The sequence below is a fragment of the Indicator indicator genome, chromosome 9 (assembly GCF_027791375.1).
Source record: "Indicator indicator isolate 239-I01 chromosome 9, UM_Iind_1.1, whole genome shotgun sequence".
NCBI lineage: Eukaryota > Metazoa > Chordata > Aves > Piciformes > Indicatoridae > Indicator > Indicator indicator.
The window spans coordinates 21,857,626-21,876,531 of NC_072018.1; positions in this window are offsets into that span (position 1 = coordinate 21,857,626).

Genomic DNA, 18,906 nt, shown 5'->3' on the forward strand with positions numbered 1-18,906 from the left:
TTGAAAAACTATGTTCTTTTGTGTTCACACACAGGCATAGATACATGCAGAGAAAGTATGTAATAGATATAAGAAGAAGTCTAGTGTTAGTCAATAAAAAATGTCACATTTCATAGTTTTCACATAATAGCCATTTTTTTTTGAAATACAACATCCAAATGTCAGCCTACTCAGGGTAATCTTTTTCTGAATTTTTTTACATGTTATTCTTCATTATATTGCATTTTTCATTTCCACTTGCTGTGATATCATGGCATTTGATTTTGTTATGGCCAAGAGGCCAAGAAGCTCAGTTCAGTGTCAGGTATCTTTCTGCTCTGTGGATTTGCCACTGAGACACCATGGATGATTGACGTAATAAGAGTCTCACCTTGTATGCAATAGGAACCCACAACCCCCACTAGGAATTCATTCTCCACATTTTTTGAGGCCAGGACTCCCAATCTGTTCTGATGTCTTCTGACTCTGACCTGAAAGACTTAGTACATCTTTTTTTGGGGCTTGGTTGGTTTAAGTTTTTTTTCTCTCCTTGAAGTTATAATTTTATGGATCCTTCTTGAATGTATTTATTTCAAAGATGAAAGAAATAAGATCCTTATTTTTATGTATGTATATAACTTTTTCAACTTCAGTTTTTCAGCAGTGACTAGTACCTTTTTATATGAAGCAGAAAAACACTCCCCTCCTTCTACTCCTCTTAATGGAAAAGTAAATGCTTATTCTTTTCTTCTACCTGATGCATGCCTTCAAAATACTATAAAGATATGAACCCGATGGAGTTTCTAAATTATAAAGCAGGAGTTCTTTTATATTACTGTGAACAACAACTGGAAATCTAGTTCTTTATAATAAGTTATTTATTCTCCATTTTGAGGTTTTATCCACACTCCAGGAGGTGGCCATGTATATTTCAACAGGTGCTGCATCAAGATTGCTATGATACTCTCAAACCATATTAGATTGTATCCAGTGGAAAGAAATGAATTTGAGAGCAAGACTTACAGCTGATGAAAACCAAAAATCTTTCCTCCTGTTGAATACAAAATTCTCTATTAGGTTCATAGATGTTATCAGCATCAGCCTTATGTAAATGCATATTTATGATCTAATACACTGCACTGGCAGTGTGTCTGAGAGAACAAGTATCTATGTAGTGTATTCTGGCCAAAAAATATATAGAACCTTTTCAAATCTTCTGAAAAATTTAACAATAGAATTCTAAAGGGACTAAGGTAGTGGGCAAGACATAGCATTGCAGTAAGATCACCATACACCATGGTAATTTGCTTGCTTCTAAGGAAAAGTAGGCACGCGTGTTTCTGATTCATGACAAGAAGCCAGGAGGGACAGAGATATGGAAAAAAAATAGTTTATGATCTTAAGGGGAGAGAAGGCATGTGATGTTACGAGAAATTTTTTTTCCTCAATTTCCAGCAAATGCGATCCCTCTAAACTATAACATTGTATTAAGAGGAAGTATGTTATTTTATAACAGCCTCTAATATGATATCAGTTAAAGTTTCTGTGTATGGCTTATATAACCCACCTTACTAGAGAACATAAACACTTCATAATGTTCAATGCTCTTTTCCTTTCAAGCCTTGGAAAAGCTTTTGCGGTTATCACTGCAGATGAAGCATATTCAGTGCCATTCAGTGACTTCTGATGCTTCTTACCCTGTGTCACTCATTCACGTGCCTCTTGAGGTCCCAGTTCTCTTTTCACAGAGTTGTCCCTTTCTCATATAGCCATAACATGGCCAGCAGAAGAGAATAATGTCTTAAAGTTTTGGGTTTTTTTTTTTTTTTTTAATAAAGCTTTAGTCCAGCACCTTTAACTTATGTCCAAAAAGGACATAGCAAAGCCTGCTTCTGAGCCTGCTAGGACTGGACACATATACAAAGAAATTACTTGCAATGTAAGTGTGGAAGGAATTATTGAAAAATGAGATTACCTGGATCTTTCACCAACACAGTAGTATTTTCTGCTTTCTTCTTTTAGAGTTAGATGCTTTTTATGCATTCATATATCCACATACACATAAAATATGAAATACATAATCTAATTTGGATTTTCATTTAGTAAGTGCAGATGGCTCTGTTTCACAACAGTTTCGATCACAAGAATGATAACAACAAAAGTCTATTTGTAAGAGAACAGGAACCACTGTTTCTAGAGACTATTGTCTCCAACTGCCTACTTCTTTCCCAAAAAAATTCTTCAATTTTATTGAACAGTTGAGGAAGACTTCAAGATTAAGAATCTGAATTTATACACCTGTAGGCAGATGCCTATAGTTACTAGGCCAACCCTTATAATTAGAGGAGAGGTAATCAATGCAGTCAATACAGCCTACAGAGCCATGGAGATGGCCAGCAGCTAGAAGAACAATTCAGTTGTCTGTGCAGGCATCCAGTGGCATCTAAAATGGCCTGCATAGGAAGGCTATGAGACTGCTCTGGGTCATGTGCCAGCCCACTGAGGATATCTTGTATGCCTGTCCTGGTTTGAGTTAGAACACGACTAATTCTGTCCAGGGATTTTACTTTTCAGCTCAGTCTCTTTATGAAATCAATGATATGTTTTTGCAGACAGTGTCTGCTTCTGGCAATGATAACCCTTGATGTTTCTAGTTAGTACCAAGAATTAGTGTGCAGACCAAGGTCACTGCTAAATCTCTTGTGCTATGTTGGAGGTGCAGAGTAAAAAGCCACATGTGCAGGGAGGAGTGAATGGTTCAGGTGACCCTAAATTGCCCAACTAGGTATTCCATTCTGTATACATCACATTCAGTATAAAACTGAGAGATCACAAGAGTCAAGCTCTCTTCTTCAATGGCCACCATACAAGGAAGACTCTGTAGGTTCTGCCTTTGATCCTGATCTGTGCATTCCTGAATCCAGTTCCAGAATCCAGCTCCTGAATCTGGGGCCTGTCTGTCACTGAGTCCAGTCACAGCATCACTGGTGATGGTGACTAATTGCTGTCAGGGACTTGGGTTCAATATTGTGTTTTGTTTTGTTTTTTTAACATATATATGTGTATATCTTATTTTATTATTATTATTTTAATTAAAGTAGTTATAGTCTTCTTTTGCCCTTTCGGAAGGGAGAGGGATTAGCAGAGAGCATCTGTCAAGCCTTTAGTGGTTGGCCCAGCCCTAGCCCTTGACAATGGCATTAGATGCCAGCACATGTGCCTGTTCAGCGGGCTAAGCATAGGTGTCTGGTGTCATCTCAGGTTTGGTGTGCTATACAGAACTCCTCTTTCCTCTTGCCAGTCCTATGGTGTGAAGGTCCTGACCAAATTACATGAGGTATCTGGGATTGCAAGTAGCTGTCTGAGAAATATGTACTTTAAGGAGAAGCAGCAGCTCCTCACTCTTCTCTTTGGAGATGTCCTTAAGTAGTCCCTGTTTGTCCTATGCTGACCTGTATGAACAGGTCAGCAGGTCATGTACTCTATTGTACCTCATCACTGTGGTCTTGTCTGGCATTCTGGGCTCTGCAACTAACCCTAGTTGTCATTGGTGAACCTGCAATGCTCACCATACTGGGGTATTACGGGGCTGCTCCTTTGCTGGTGAGGTCCTGTCCTGCTGTCATCCTTGCTCCCAGCTCCCCTTCATTTGTGGAACAGCACCAGCTGCTGCCGCTCCCTGGTGCATGTGATGTTTTGAATCCCTGGGACAGCTCAGAAGACACTGTGTTTAGACAACCAAGGTGGACTTTTTCTTACTTTAGGATGTGCTAAATCACTCTCAAGGTGCCATTGTACTGACAAGAGAGGAATTTGCATTCCCTTCTGAAGTTGCAGCTGGAAGTATTAAATCCTAGACGTCTCGAGTGAAAGTGAAGACTGATTATGGACAACTGAAAGAGCCTACAGTGCTGACTAATCAGGAGAGGCTGAAGTTATTCCAAGCTGTCTCTAACAGTGAGTAGTTAAGATTGAATGTGTGGAATGACTAAAAGGTGAGAAATAGCAGAAACTTAAAAATGCACTCTCAGAGCAAATTGAGTGACCATTTTTGAGAGGCCTTTAAAATTAATTACAATTTTTTCTTCTCTTGCAACAAATCTAGTAGATATGCTGAAAATTTACATAAATTATAGGCAGGATAATTTTTTTCTTTAGGTCAAAGAATCTTTATCCCTACTCATATGAAATGTGCAAGGTAATAAAATATAGGATTAACGTGTCTTAATGAAACTTCAGGCATACATATTTATGCATAGATTTTAGCATAATTATATACAAAAGAAATTTTCCACTGAAATAATAATAGAAAAGTCATCTAATCTTTCCATTGTTTTTCCTTTCATTTCTCTTTTCTCTTACTTTTGTCCTGCAACTCAGGGCACTTATCCAGCAATTATTTAAGCCTCATGCTTATTAATGTCTTGGAGGCTACTCATATGAATAAAATTAAAGGAACACCTAAGTGCTTCTCAGGAATGAGTCTTCTATAGCCAGAATTCCAATATGCATGAATATTTGTTTTGATTCAGAGCACCTGCACTACTTGGCCACAATATTGCCCATCATATTTGTGGGACGGAGATTTCCTGTGCTAAGGACACTTGAAGAAAAGTAATACTTTTTGAAGAGCTGAGAATCTATTTTTGGTTTTTGACAAAGGAACAGGTTTCCCAAATGTCTCTTGAATACACACAGAGCTTGCTTGGTTAAGACCAAGTGGGCTTAGTGCAGCTTAAACCTTGGAGCAAGAATGTTTGAAGCAGTGATGCGCATTTGCCTTACCATGCATTGCATCCTCCCCAAACATCACTCCGCAACAGACTGGAGAGAGGGTATGCAAGATGCCTGGGGGTTCCTGAATACCAACCCTGTGGAAAACCCACCGTCCTTTGTAGGGTCTGAAACCCATCACTACCCTACTAGGAATTGTGTACACCCCTGATATGCTGTTCTGTTACAGGTCTCAAAGGTCATATCCTGCTTTGTATCCCTGTACCTCTTGTCCTCTTGGGGGGTTGTGAACCCTTCTATGCCTTTTTGCATGATAGAAAGTTATGAAGAAGAAGCCATAAAAGGGGCCTGCTGTGCAACGTGCAAAACCACAACAAAATAAAAAAGAACAACCAAACCCTAATGCTGACATGATTTCTGGATAGGCCTGTCTCACAGTGCAGTGAAGGCAGAAGAAAGAAAGCAAAGAATATGAATTGAAGGTGGGCACTTGTGAGAGTAAATGGACAGGTTAAAATCAAAGTCAAATTTTGTTAGGGCTAGGTAATTCCCTGGTCCTCCTTTATGTAAATACCCAGATGAGCATGCGAAGAAAATAATCACACAGAAAGATATCTGCTATTCACCAGAGGTTATTTTTGTTGGCCTAATTAAATATTTAAAAAAGTTCAGACCATCCACTCAGAAAACAGTGTCAAGTGTCAGCAGTGCCCTTCAAATTCTGTGAGAAAAAAATGACAAATAATAAAGGAGCTAAATCAACTTCCTTCATCTTGGGAATTTGTTTTCACAGCAATAACTTGGAGAATATTTGCCAATAACAGATATGTTTGTAGGAATCAGGGCTCATATGCCTGCTGTTAGGAATGATGCTGGTGAAACACAAGAGTGACTAAATCGCAAGGATCTTGTGCTCAGCTTGCAGGCAAAGCTGTTTCCCACATACTCTGCAAGCAGGAGATGATTTACCAGATGAGTCCAAGAGATAATTCAGAAAACCAGTGAAAGGTTTTTGAGGAGTGTTTCTTTGTATCTTATGCAAAGCTCTTTTCACAAGGCAAGAAAGTACAGTGATAGACTTAGCTGTGCTGTTACACTAAGGCTGTCAGGGTTTAAGCATCACTATAATGTGTCATGAGGAACACTGTGCCACTTGCATTGGAAATGTGTCAGAGATCTTTCTTTCTCATTTTTTCCCTCTTGAGCTGCAGAAGACAGGAGCATTTGTAAGCCAGTATGCATAAAAGGCAAAACAAAAGCATTTTTATTACTATAATTGAGAATTTGGAAGATTGGAGTTAAGTGCTTGTACCTAATTGTACTGCAATTACCCTGTTTAATCCAGCAACAGGCTTCTTTCAAGTCTCATCACTATACCTGTGCAGAAGAATCTCATTTCAATACTTCCAAAAGACTTGTCAGTTTGGATATTAAGCACAATAAAGCTTCTCATTTCTTCTGCCTCAATTTTCCATAGGGATCATTAAAAAGATAAAGGCAGACAATTCAAAATGTGGCCTCATTAATGAGATTGTACCGAGAATGAATGGGACTCAATGTCTACAAACAATGTTTACAAACAAGTAAAACACAAATTATTAGTGTCTGATTGTTTGCCTTACCTTCATTGCTCATATTCTCTGCTACTGCTGTAAGCAAACTCTTCATCATCTTTAATGTGTTTATCTTTTTAAAACCCTAGCAGAATTGAGGTGCTGTTCCTGGCTTAAAGACATAGAAATGAAGTACAGAATGATTATGTCTGGTCTTTCAAGAATATTATTTTCTATTTAAATCAGCAGGAATGTGGTGCCCATGTTGCTCCAAGGATCTGAGCTACCTGCCCAAGGTCATATGCAACCTGAGCAGGATGGGACCTGAGTCCCAAACAAGTCCTTTAATGGCTGGTTTGACCCTCATCAGGTACTACTTGCACAAGCTCTGATTTTGTTTTCACTCTCTGCTTGAAAAACACACTTTTCCTTACTCCGTTTTTTACTGCGCCTATTTACAAGTACCTGATATGATCTGTCCTTCCATCCTGTGCTTCTGCAGCTGAAGAATATAAGCACATCTGTGTTTTATGGTTTCCCTGATGCCCAAGTCATGCGCTAGCACTATCTTCGTCTCTGCTGTGTGATGTCCTTGTTCACCCAACAGCTGCTTTAAAGAACTCTGGAATACTTTACTATTGGTATCATGATGCAGGCTTCTGCTTGTCTCTTGTTTCTAATGGCTCAAAATGGCTCATGGATTAACTTGAGGTATACATAAGGTTTTCTACTACTCCACTTGAGTGGTTTAAACATTTTGTCTCTGTCTGTGGTCAGTTTTTCTTATTAGATAATGCTCTGTTTGAACCTGGTAAAATAAACTGTGGTGTTTCTCTATGCCGGCTCCTGTCCACTTCAGCAATTCCCAATTCCTTCTCTTATAAAGATTTGCTATAATCTAAATGTTCCTCCCAGCTCGGAAGGATGTTAGTTCCTTTATGTTATTGCCATGCTAGCATATCTAGGCAGCATCATTTTTACACCTTTCCTATATTTTCTGGACATTTGAGATTGCACATTTAAAAAAACCTGACTCACGCTCCCCCTGAAATGGGGACTATACTAATTGTCAAATAAACTGACAAACTCAGAGCTTGTTGGATATCTCTGCAGTAACTCAGTTAATCACTTTAATGATAAACCTTGCATTTTTATAATGGTTTGTTTCCAAAAAGATGTACTAAAACACTTTCCAAACTCAGTCTAATCTAATCTATTTCTTCCCTCAAAGCTTAATTACATATTCCTTTGGAGCAGAAAGAAGGGACTCTCTAAGAATATAGGTAATGTTACTGAAGAATTTGTGATGGAAACTATACAAGCAGAAAGTACTGGCACATACTCATTGCTGTCTTTAGCTGGGAAGTGGGATGCAAAGCCACCAAGAGAAACAGCTGTTATATAGTTGCTATCGATGCCAACATCACAGTTATTGCTTTAGGAGTATGGAAGAGGACAGAGTGGCCCGGAAGGAGGAGTGGTAACAGGGAGACAAAGCTGATATCCTGAAGTAATGGGAGGTAGAGGCTAATCTTGCAAAGTGTCAAATATTGCAAATTTTCTGAAGTGATGCTTGGTTATGGTAAGACGTACTGGGCTAGAGTAATTTGGAATAATTAATTGGGACATGAATTCTCCAACTTACAAAATCTATTTTTGTTCAAGCTGACTCAAATCCAGTAATTTCCTTCTCTTCTGGGAGAAATGTAAACTGATGTAGTTTTATCATCTTGTCTTAGGTCTTTCCCCTGTCAGACACTAAGATTACTCTGTATGTGCATATCCTCACTTCTATCAATACGCTGTGTTTTCACAAAGAAGATCCATATTTCAGAATTTGGGTAAACAGTGATCTGATATTCATGGACAAGTGATAAAGGCACAGCATGGCTGGATTGAATTTCACTCTGTAGTTTGCAAACAGTTTATTTCCCACCACTGTTCCTTTGAGCTCAAGTAAGTTGATTATTGCACATTAGCTCTTAATAGCTGTGGCTCATGTCTGCCATATAAAAGGGGTTAATGCATCAGTGAATGATGCTTCCAACATATGTTTAGATTGTCATTTAACGTAGCTATAGTTAGCTGACCAAGAAGGTATCAACATGACAGGTAATCACTATTCATCTTAATTATTGTAATAACATATCCAATATTTAGGAAGAGTCTATCTGCACTGTCCTGTATTTATTTTATTATTGACAATGACACAGATCTTTAAACTTGTGTGATTAATTAATGCCTTTACCAATAACTTTGGAATGTCTGCTGCTTTTCTCAGTGTCACTTTTAGATTTTGGGATATTATTATTAAAAACCCCCCAAAACATAATTGATATTTTAAACACAGAAAAACCTTCTGACTTTTATAAAAATGATCTTGTCCATGTTGGCAGTAAGGAAAAGTCTGTGGTCTGAGCGCCAGAAACCTGTTGTCATCTTTCACTGAGTCACAAGACAGACAGTGAGGAATTCTAGTGTAAGGGTTGGAGGTGCTGATGCTTCCTTACCTCTCAAGGTTGGCTGTAAGGTTCAGAGTCCATAAAAATGTGGGGCTGCTAAGAAAGTTACAAGGACCCCTGGATAGTCCAGGCAGTCATGAAAATATTTTAGATTGCACTTGAGATCATTCATATCCCCATTCATCTCCCTTCACTCCAGGTGGTTTAAAAGATACCATCTTTGCTTTTACTCTGTCATCAAGTAGTATTGCATACACTCTACAGATCTGCAGCCCATTCACATTGCACTTCAGTGACAATTATATAATTTGACCTATTCAGACACATTCTCGGCTTTATCTCTGATGCTCTCTGTTGGCTGTGTACACTGGTAAATGCACGCAGCACATTTTTGTGGCCTGGCAGCCGTGTAGCACAGAACAGACCATGGCTGCATTATCAAATTTTCTAGTCATCCAAAATAAGGTCACTGTGTCCAAACAGCCTTCCAGGAGTAGTTCCTGGACTACCCTAATGCCTTCACTGCACCTAAGAGTTGTCTTAGCTTGTTAACCCAAGCCAAAACCATGCCAGCAACTAGTGTAACAATTTAAAAGCATATGTTTAGTAGCATAATTATTATGGACATAGTCATTAAGTACACAGAGGCAATGATCAAGATTTATAAGTATTAATCTCTCCATTGCCTCAAACACAGTTTAACACAACGAACACAGAATCATCTTCTCTGTATTGCCAAGGAGGCAAAAGATGTTTAAGGATAGTTTGGTTCAAAATATATTAGCAAAGCTGGAAAAAGTCTATAAGGCAGTGAGAAATGTCAGGGGGCGTGTGGTCATTCTTATCATCTTCCAAGCAAGAGTATGAGTAAAATTAATTTATAGTGCAGACTGAGCCAAACTGAAGGGATTATCAGTGAAATTAGTTTTTGGAAAGAGGACTCATTTTGTATTAAAGTCTTGTTTTATCTGAAATGCTGAGCTTCATGAGATGGTATAGATAAATGCTTTCTGTCTGGACACGTCCTTCAATGCCGGTTGAGAGATTCACAGAAGGAGAAAGCAAAGTTTCAATGCAGAACAGACAATGGCACTCATTAATTTGCAATTTGGCACTCGTTAATTTGCAATTAATGACAAGTGAGTTAGAATAGCAAATGGAATCGTGGGAGTGCTCTAGAGAATTATTCTACAACTATTCAAAAAATATCATGCAAGTTTTTATGTTCCTGAATTATAGTGGAACAACTGCATTGGTTAAATCACCAAATGGACCATGATGTTGATGATTCATCATCGCCTATACAGAAAGAATGACCAGAAACCTCAATTAAAATGTATTCCAAACGTGCTTGGTCATATGTATAGCAAAAGGGAAGGTCAACAGAAAGGAAAGAGAAAGCATTTTTTTCCTGTACAAGGAGACTAACAGTTTTTCCAAGACTGGGCTGGAAGTCTGTGGAAGTGTTTGAGAGAGACTTTATCTCTGGGGACTTACCTACTTGACCCTCCAACTTTCCTACACTAATCGTTGAACACCGTAACCTGTGTTTTCAGTGTCACATTAAGAAACACTAGGCCAGTTAAGTGGGGGAAAAAAAAGGTGCCTGAGAATGATTGAAGCTGAGCATTACCTTTGTCTCGATCAAGGACAAAATGTAAATCTTCACTGAAGGTGTGAATTCATAGCAACAAACACTCACGGTGAGAAAAACATTTAGGAGATAAATGGAATTTACCTGACAGTGTAAGTTCAAACTAAAATCTAAAGTAATGCAGTGAACAATGTTCAACAAGATTTCAGTGACTCTCGGTGCCTTTATAATCTGCCTACTCTTTTAAAAATGTTTCCTTTATAATCTGCCTACTCTTTTAAAAATGTTTCCTTTATAAATGTTTATCCCAGATGTCTAGTAAGATTAAGAGCTTTTCTCTTTGAGTGCCATGTTTACCAGCAATATATGATTTATTTGCATTGGCAGTTCCTCTGGCATCAACGGTGTGGTCATTGCTTCAAACCGTCATCTTCAAGGGGTCATTCAGCTATTTCCCACAGGAACAGCTATGTCTTGTCTCTTCATTTTGGGAGAGCTAAATCTTAATGTCCATGAAATCATGCACTTGGTCAGTGGTCAGTCAAGTGTATTGCTCTTTACAGTTTGTTTGTACATTGTACTTGAATCTTCACCTAAGGAGCTGATTGCCTTGCATGAGGTGCCTTAGGCCATCTGAGAGGCCCTACAGCGTTTGTGGGTACTGCACAGACTGGTAATGTGATGCAATCTGCAGGAAACTTGTGTCTTTCTGGAGTGGCAGGTGGACTCTAGGGAGGGCACTTAGTGCCTGAAATAACATAAGATATTCATGTTTTAATTGTCCAGGGGATGCGCATTTAAACGTCTTTTTAGACTTCACCAACTGCATTGAGCATTAGCCTAACCAGTTACCTAACCAGGACATATAATAACATTTTGAGAGACCATAGTATGTCTTCCCTTGTTACCAGCTTCTCCTCCTGAAAAAGGGGGCTCCTACATGTCATATGCAAATCAGAATCAGAAATTTTCCCCAGCATTCTACATTTTTAAGATTTGGCTGGAGAGGCTGCTGGGCCACCTAGTCTAGACCATGCTTGAGCAAAGAAACGTTAGACTAGGTGGTCCTTGAGATTCCTTCTAAACAGATATTCTATTAGAATAAATTCTGGAATTTCATTTTTACAAACTACTGTGGTGGCACACCAAAGTGAGACTTAAATAGTCCTGTGGAGGACACCAGAATTAAATATGCATCTTCAAAATTCAGGCTCAGTTTATTGCCTATTGTCCTCTCTGACTGTGCCCGGACAGCTACTATTCAAGAATGAAATACTGTACACCAGAGTTGCATATAATCACTGGAAGATCATAGAATCATAGAATGGTTTGACTTGGAAGGGGCCTTTAAAAAAATCATGTATCTAACTCCTACTGTTATGGGTGGGCACATCTTTCACTGTATCAGGTTGCTCGAAGTCCTGTCCAACCTGGCCTCAAACATTTTCAGTGAAGAGACATCCACAACTTCTCTGGGCAACTTATTCTAGTATCTCACCACCCTTACTGTAAATAATTTCTTCCTTATAGCAAATCTAAATGTAACGATTTATTGTTCATGATATCTGGAAGTTAGGACCAACTCTTGATTGGATGGATTTCTCTCTGAAGTATATCCTTTGTTCAGGCAGGAGTTATTAGGTTGGGTGTTGGACATGCAGGTTAAAAGTCTGTAGAATATCTCAAGCAGGTTATTAGGTTGTTGCAATCATCTGCTCTAGCTTTGATAGTTCTTCAAGGGTAGGATTGATTCTAATACAGAAGTTTCAACACTGTGTGTTGAAAGTTGCCATGTAAATGCAAAATGAAATCATTGTCATATTAATTATGGGCTTATGTGATGACAAACACTGTGAAATGTCAAGGAATGATGTTACCAAGGTGGACAGTAGGACTACCCATAAGGATCACAGCAAAAATTGAATTTTAGCTCCCAACAATAATAGTTTAAAAAAGGAGCTTTTTGGCAATGCAAACAACTTAATAATTTGGAGCATAACTTGATTTACAACCTGTATAAGAAGAAAATTCACTGGGGTAAGTTATCACATTAAAAATTTCTTATTCTTCCCTTGAAGTAGGCTATGCTATTTTCTCTCATTGAGGACCAATGTTTCGATGGACCTCTGATCCATCATCTGGATCAGGAGAGGAATTTTTCTATCCAGGATTTGAGATGGAGAAATTTCCTTTAGGTTTTGGACAGAATTCCCTCTAGTGTGTGAGAAATGATTACACTGAAAATTTTCATTCTCCATGTTATGTGGTAGAAATTGACTGATATCTTCGGAAATAAGCTGCTATTACATTCATCAATTCTGCCTGGTCAATGGCATTTACAGAGTTAATGTTTTCTGACTACTCCACCTGGTAAATTGCTGCTCCTACACTCTGCTCAAACTCAATTTCATTCCTTCAAGGTTTCAGTAATCATATTGCTAGGCAATACCTGAGCTAAAGTTTCCTTTGAATCTGAAGTTGTATAATCGAACTTCTGAACTGAAGTCCAGCCATCACTTTCTAGTCACACTCCTTGGTGACAGAGATATTTGTCTTTAGTTTGATGATAGCTGATTACTAAATCCTTGGTTTTATCTTTTAATGTGCCACATTGTACATTTCTTTGTGATTTTACCTCAGTCAGAGAAATCTATTACCACTGCTACTACTCCTTGCATTTATAACCCACCTTTCACTGCAGGCTTTCTAAGCACTTAGGAAGCATTAAGCTCCATAAAGGTCCATAATGAAGATAAACAATTTTAAGCTTGGGGGCAGAGACTGTAATTTTCTATACCTTACCGAAGCACAATGGGATGCTGAGCTGGTTTGGGTCTACGTGCTGTTGCTATATAGCAAACAATAACGTGCCAACATATTATAGGAGAGGAAACTGAGGTACCAAGCGCCACTGCAGAGAATTTTAGAATCTGGACTATCATAAATCCTAAAGGTTAAAGATGGCACACGTTAAGGAGAAGCAGCAGTATTGGACAGATGTAGGTACATTTGCTCTGCTACCGTAGTAGAGTACATTAATAAGGGCCTAGTGGGAGACATGTTATTTGTAAGTATATTTGCAATAGTACTGTCTCTGTTGTCTCATTTTTATTTTAATTAATCAATGTCCCTTGCTCACCATTAGGAAGATCAGGTACCCTTTGAAATTGTATAGTGTATTTGTAATAGATACATGATATTAAAACCTAGTTCTGGTTTTCCAATTGTGTTAGGCACTGCAAATAAGAGCAGATTTTTCCTATCTAGGCAGGCCATCAAGAGGTCTACTTACACAGACAGGCTCAGATCCCCAGGCAGGTAGAAGAGGAAAGGTTGCCTGGCTCACAAGTTCAGAAACCAGTCTTGCCCATGCAATTACTCACACAGGCCAATGCCAGAGAAGCTTCATTGTGCTGCTTTGCATATACATTTCATTCTTAAGGTAGAAGAAACACACAGATCACTGAGATTTTGGGGTTATGATCCAGGTGTAGTCCCTGGCTGAAGGGCTCAGTGCTAACAGATAATGTACTTCTTCGTTGGTTACAAAAATCTTTTGAGGTTATTTGTTTCAAATACTTTTATAAAGAATTCTTCAGCTATTGCAGGGTTTACTTGGTTTTTCTCCTGGCTTATACCTAATATAGCACACTGGTCACAGAAGACAGCTGAAAAATACTGATGCTTTCAGCTGCTGCTCAGGGCATTTTTTTTAACATTCTGGAGTACCATATATCCAAAAAAGGTTCTTTACAACATAGCAGTTGTTAAAGCAACTCATCAATGAAGTTTTTGCATATCTATAAGGGAGCATGATCACTCTGCCAGGTTACTTGTGAAGTTAAGGAAGCTATTAGTTACAGGACAGCTAGATGACTGTGGAACTAACACCCTTATATTTGTAATTGTATTCACAGAGCTCTAGGCTAAAAACAGATGAAAATGGACATCAAGGTGAAAGAAGCTAGGTCTTTTTAGAGGGAAAAGTCACGCTCTACAGTAGGAAATACAATAAAAACCAACAGCAGAAGCTCATTAACATAGTGCTGCAAATTAAGCTAGCAATGTGACCCCTAGTTTGCTGTTTGGATCTATGGCTGTCTTGACTCACCATCTTTAGATGATACAGTCATCTTAGACTACGTAGGACTCAACAAGAAGGGTGAGCTTTAACCAACCTCTGAGTTAGTCATTGGTTCAATGATGACGGTTCATAGATGAGTGCTTTCATTTGCTGCTTCAAATTTTCTTGAGCCTGTTGGAGGCCATGGAATCATCAAAGTGAGGAGAAACTGCTGTTTCCCCAGTGATGTTAGCTTTGAATTTATATGAATACACTTAAAATTGTTACCTGGCTTCCTGCTGACTTTGAGGAACAGCAGGTGTTAAAAGTTGAAAAGCAAACAAACAAACAACTAATCAAACCAAAATCAAAACAAAAAAATCCACCTTGCTACCTAAGGAACACAGCAGGTGAGATTTTATTACCCTTTTTAGGCTTCTGACTAATTTTCAGGTAATACTTTCAAACATGACCTCTTAAGGACATGGAATAGCCTGTAAAGCCCTGTTCCAGGGACCTAATTTGACTGCTCAAGTCATTCATCAAGTCTCCAAGGGCTTTCTCTATGGTAGGTGGAGAGAAACAGACTGCAGAGCATAATTGAACACATTCTCAAGGCTCTTCTGGGAGAAGGACATTCTAAGCTTTTGGCCTTTGTGCCATTTGTTTGTGTATAATACAGAAAAAAAAAGAGCCTTACTCCACCTGGAGTTCTTACATACTGCTGTAGAAGTAGCTAATCCAAATTGTCCAGTGCAAACTATGTGCAATCTCACATTTAAGTATTTGGATTTACAGATAAACTGGGGTGGCTTACTAAAGTTTTAAAGATGAGCTTGACTATCTATACAGAACACAGTCTTTGGGAGATATTCTTCTGTTGGAGCATCATTATGACACTCCAACAGCTTTAGAAAATCCTCCTTTCCTGTCTCATTATTATTAAATAGCACACTTTCCTCCCTTGATCAGGGAATAGCTATGTACATCTGACTCCATCACCTTTCTGACTTCTGCACTATTGAAGGGCAGAATGGCAAGGCAACCATCTGTACAGGGAATTTTTCTTGCAATTCATTGTCTCCATATTCTGTTCTTTTATGAATATAAATGCCACAGAATATCTGGGTCAATGATGTCTAAAGTTCTTTTTCTCGCATCTTTAATTGACTAAACTTGAAACATGTCTTTTTGTGAACTTCTTTGTGCTATATTGACAGCGATTTCTTTCAAAGAGAATGCTAAGGAATCTTGCTTTCAGGAGTGAAATCATCCTATGTCTTATATGTTTCTCAAAACCTTTTGCTGGAATGAGGCTTAAAATGCACTCACGCTGCTCACTGTTTGTTTGGGTCTGTACTCCACTTGTTCCTCTTTGTATCTTTTAACTTTCCTAAGAAGAACAATTTTATGCCCTCTCTCTGGTGCCATTTGAATTCATTTATAGACTGCTAGAATCTCACAGAGATTTACAATACTAATTAATTAAGTTTCACTTTTCCCTTGGGTTCCCTTGGGTAGGTAAAGATTATTATCCCCATCTTAAAGGGGTCACCAGTGTTCTCCCCCTATTCAACCTTGTTTAAATCAGTAGTACCTCCAGTAAAATCAATAGTGTTATCCTGCAGTAGAATTGATACAAGTCAGAGAGGAATCTGGTTCAGAAAATACACAGCCTCAGTTTAACTGTGCTGAGATGTGCATTTTCTTCATGGGACATGAATATGAATGAATTATGGATGAAAGTTTAATGGGGAATGTCTTGGAAGTGGGGTCTACTGAAATCTGGAAGGGCCTATGTGATTGGGGTCTGAGGAAGAGCCCAATCCTGCAGCAGTACAGGTGAATGGAGGCACACTCACAGTCACACCTTGCAGAGATGCTTCAACCAAACCCCTGCATTAGAGTTTGGGTACTTGCAAGCCCTTAAATGGGCCAGGAGGTGGATAGGAGATCACCAAGCTGAGTGCAAAGAGACTGAAGCAAAGCTGGCAAAAGGATTTTGTAGAAGCCTGATACCCTTCCAGGATTTCAGTTCTGGGTATGCAGATGAGGTTTGAGTGTGATCAGCCAGTGCCTACCCACACTGATGGCGTGATTCATAGCCAGTGAAAACACAGCTTTGGGAACAGATGCCATCTTTACAATTCATAACAGAGTATTTTGGCAGGCTCTGTCCTGGGGCGAGAAGCACCTTCTCCGTGCCTGCAAAAGCCAACAGTGTTGTCAAGGCATGTTTCTAAAGGCTTTGTTGGTTCAGGAACAGACTGGTCAGTACTTCTAAGGTCTAAGCCCAAAATAACTGCTACAAGGTCAGACAGAAAACCAAGAAATAAATACTGGCTCCTAGATGTCTGCTGTTACTTTTGGATTCCTTCCCCAACTCTTTCATTTAATGTACTGGGTCTTGAACTGTGCATGGTAGTGGTTTGTTTCTGATCTGTCTGTGGCAACTGTATTTATGGTGGCTCTACAGGCACCTCTTGATCTTCCTCTCCCAGTGGAATTATTTATCAGCACTTTTTATGCGCTTCTTGATTTAGAATACGTATTGTGAACTTCAGGAGCACTCTCTGGAAAATGACTTGTTTATGATGCTCACGTCATTCTAAGTTCAGAGTGTTTACTAGACCAAGTCTCCCTGTCACCATATTACTTTGTAAGAATATAGATCTTTATCTCTGCGTACTTTGATTTTTCGAGCCAAGCAGGAGACACATCAACTCTCCAAGTTTTAAAAATTGTCTCAGTAAGATATTTCACATTTTTCTTCACAAAATCTGACAAGTACAATAAAGCAATTCCTTTGATTTACATGCTGGACATGCATCTGGACACTTTATCTACTCCTTCCATTAAATTACTCTTGGTTTTGCCATATTATATTGCTGCTATCTGTGACTCCTTGAAAGATAAGACTGGCAAATAAGATTAAAAATAAACACTATTATTTTTAAAAGCCTTTTGTGCATACATAGTTTTTGAAATCTTGGCACAATTAAGCCCTCTTTTCCCTTAAAGAATTCCATCTAAGCCATATTATCTTTATTGTTTGAACTTTTCCTGCAATTAGTTGTCCAATGATGTGAGGTGCTGTATGAAGAAAGGAGAAAAGACACGCTTTGAATAGACAGAGGATGTGTTTTCATCCCTATTTCACAGAGAGGAAATTGAGGTACGAATTTGCCCTCTATCACCAGAACTGAGATAAGATAGCAATAGTGTTCTCCTGAGTCCCAGTCTAGTACTTTTACCATTTGACCAGGCTCCCTCAGAAAAATGGTGTTTATGAAATCCCAACAAGGCTTGGCCAGTCAGCAATCTCAGAACACTGCCTGCAGTGGAGAATGGGAGATAAGGGCCTTTATGGGCATTGTGGATGCTACATCCTTGCAGCTGGTACAGCAAATTCTGCCACTTTTTCTATTGATGTAAGTCATGTGGAAGAATGAGAGATCTGCGCAAACTGCCCTTGTGAAGAAGAAAGATGGAAAACAAAACTAGCAAACCCAACAGAGAATGTAGGAATATTTTCTACTGCTTTCTCCCTGTCATTGTAGTTTCCTCACTGTCTCCCCTTGGCACCCGTCAGCTGTCCCTGTCACTGTGCCACTTGCAGCCCCTGGTGGTTTTCTACACCAGTAGCGATGGTCTGTTGCAGCCTCTGCAATGATTCACTGTATAGGAAACTGCTTCCCAGCTCAGTCTGCTGGATCTTGCCATGTAATCTATGATACAGCTATCCCCACAGCAAAGGGACACTTGTGTCAGTTACTCGACTGTGAGAGTTCACATGCCCATGGAGGTGAAGGTTGTTTCGGCCTAAGATGCCACTGCAAACTGCTGCAGCAGGATCTCCTCAGATGTGTACTGTTTTGCTGGCGAAGCTCTGGCAGCACTGGCAGGGAATATACACTTCCCCCCACCCTTAACGGCCAGCTTTAGCACAACTCATTGCCCAAGCCCAGAGTCAGGAACACAAATGTAGGCTGAGGAGGCACAGAGTGGATGGTGAGGGCTGGAGGAGAGGTTACAGATTCCACAGCCCTTTTAAATGCGAGGTTCTCTGACATGCATCTGCTCATACAAACACTGTGTACCCAGTAGGCTCAGATAACAGTTTGGGTAAATCCTTTTTTTTTCCATACCTGCATGTCAGTCATAGTTTGATTTGTGCATTGTTTTCTCCAGTCATGTTCTGAGACAACTTGTGAGACCCCGAGTATTGAGCTGGTCTCAAACAGCGCTACTGAAGGGTGGGTGTGCATATGGCACTCAGCAGCACTGGGGGTGCTGCCCTGGCCTGTGTCTGCCGCATGGGGCTCAGCAGGGGGAAAAACTGGGGGACTTCCAGGCAAGCAGGAGCGGGCAGGGGCCTGGAGAGGGCTGGAGGAGGCTATGCTGTCCCCACCTACTGACGAGTGAGCATGGTCTCCACAGGCTGCGTGAGGCCAAGATGTTCCCAAGTGAAGATGCTTTCAAGTGAAGACCTTTATTACATTACACAGTTAGCTTTCTAAA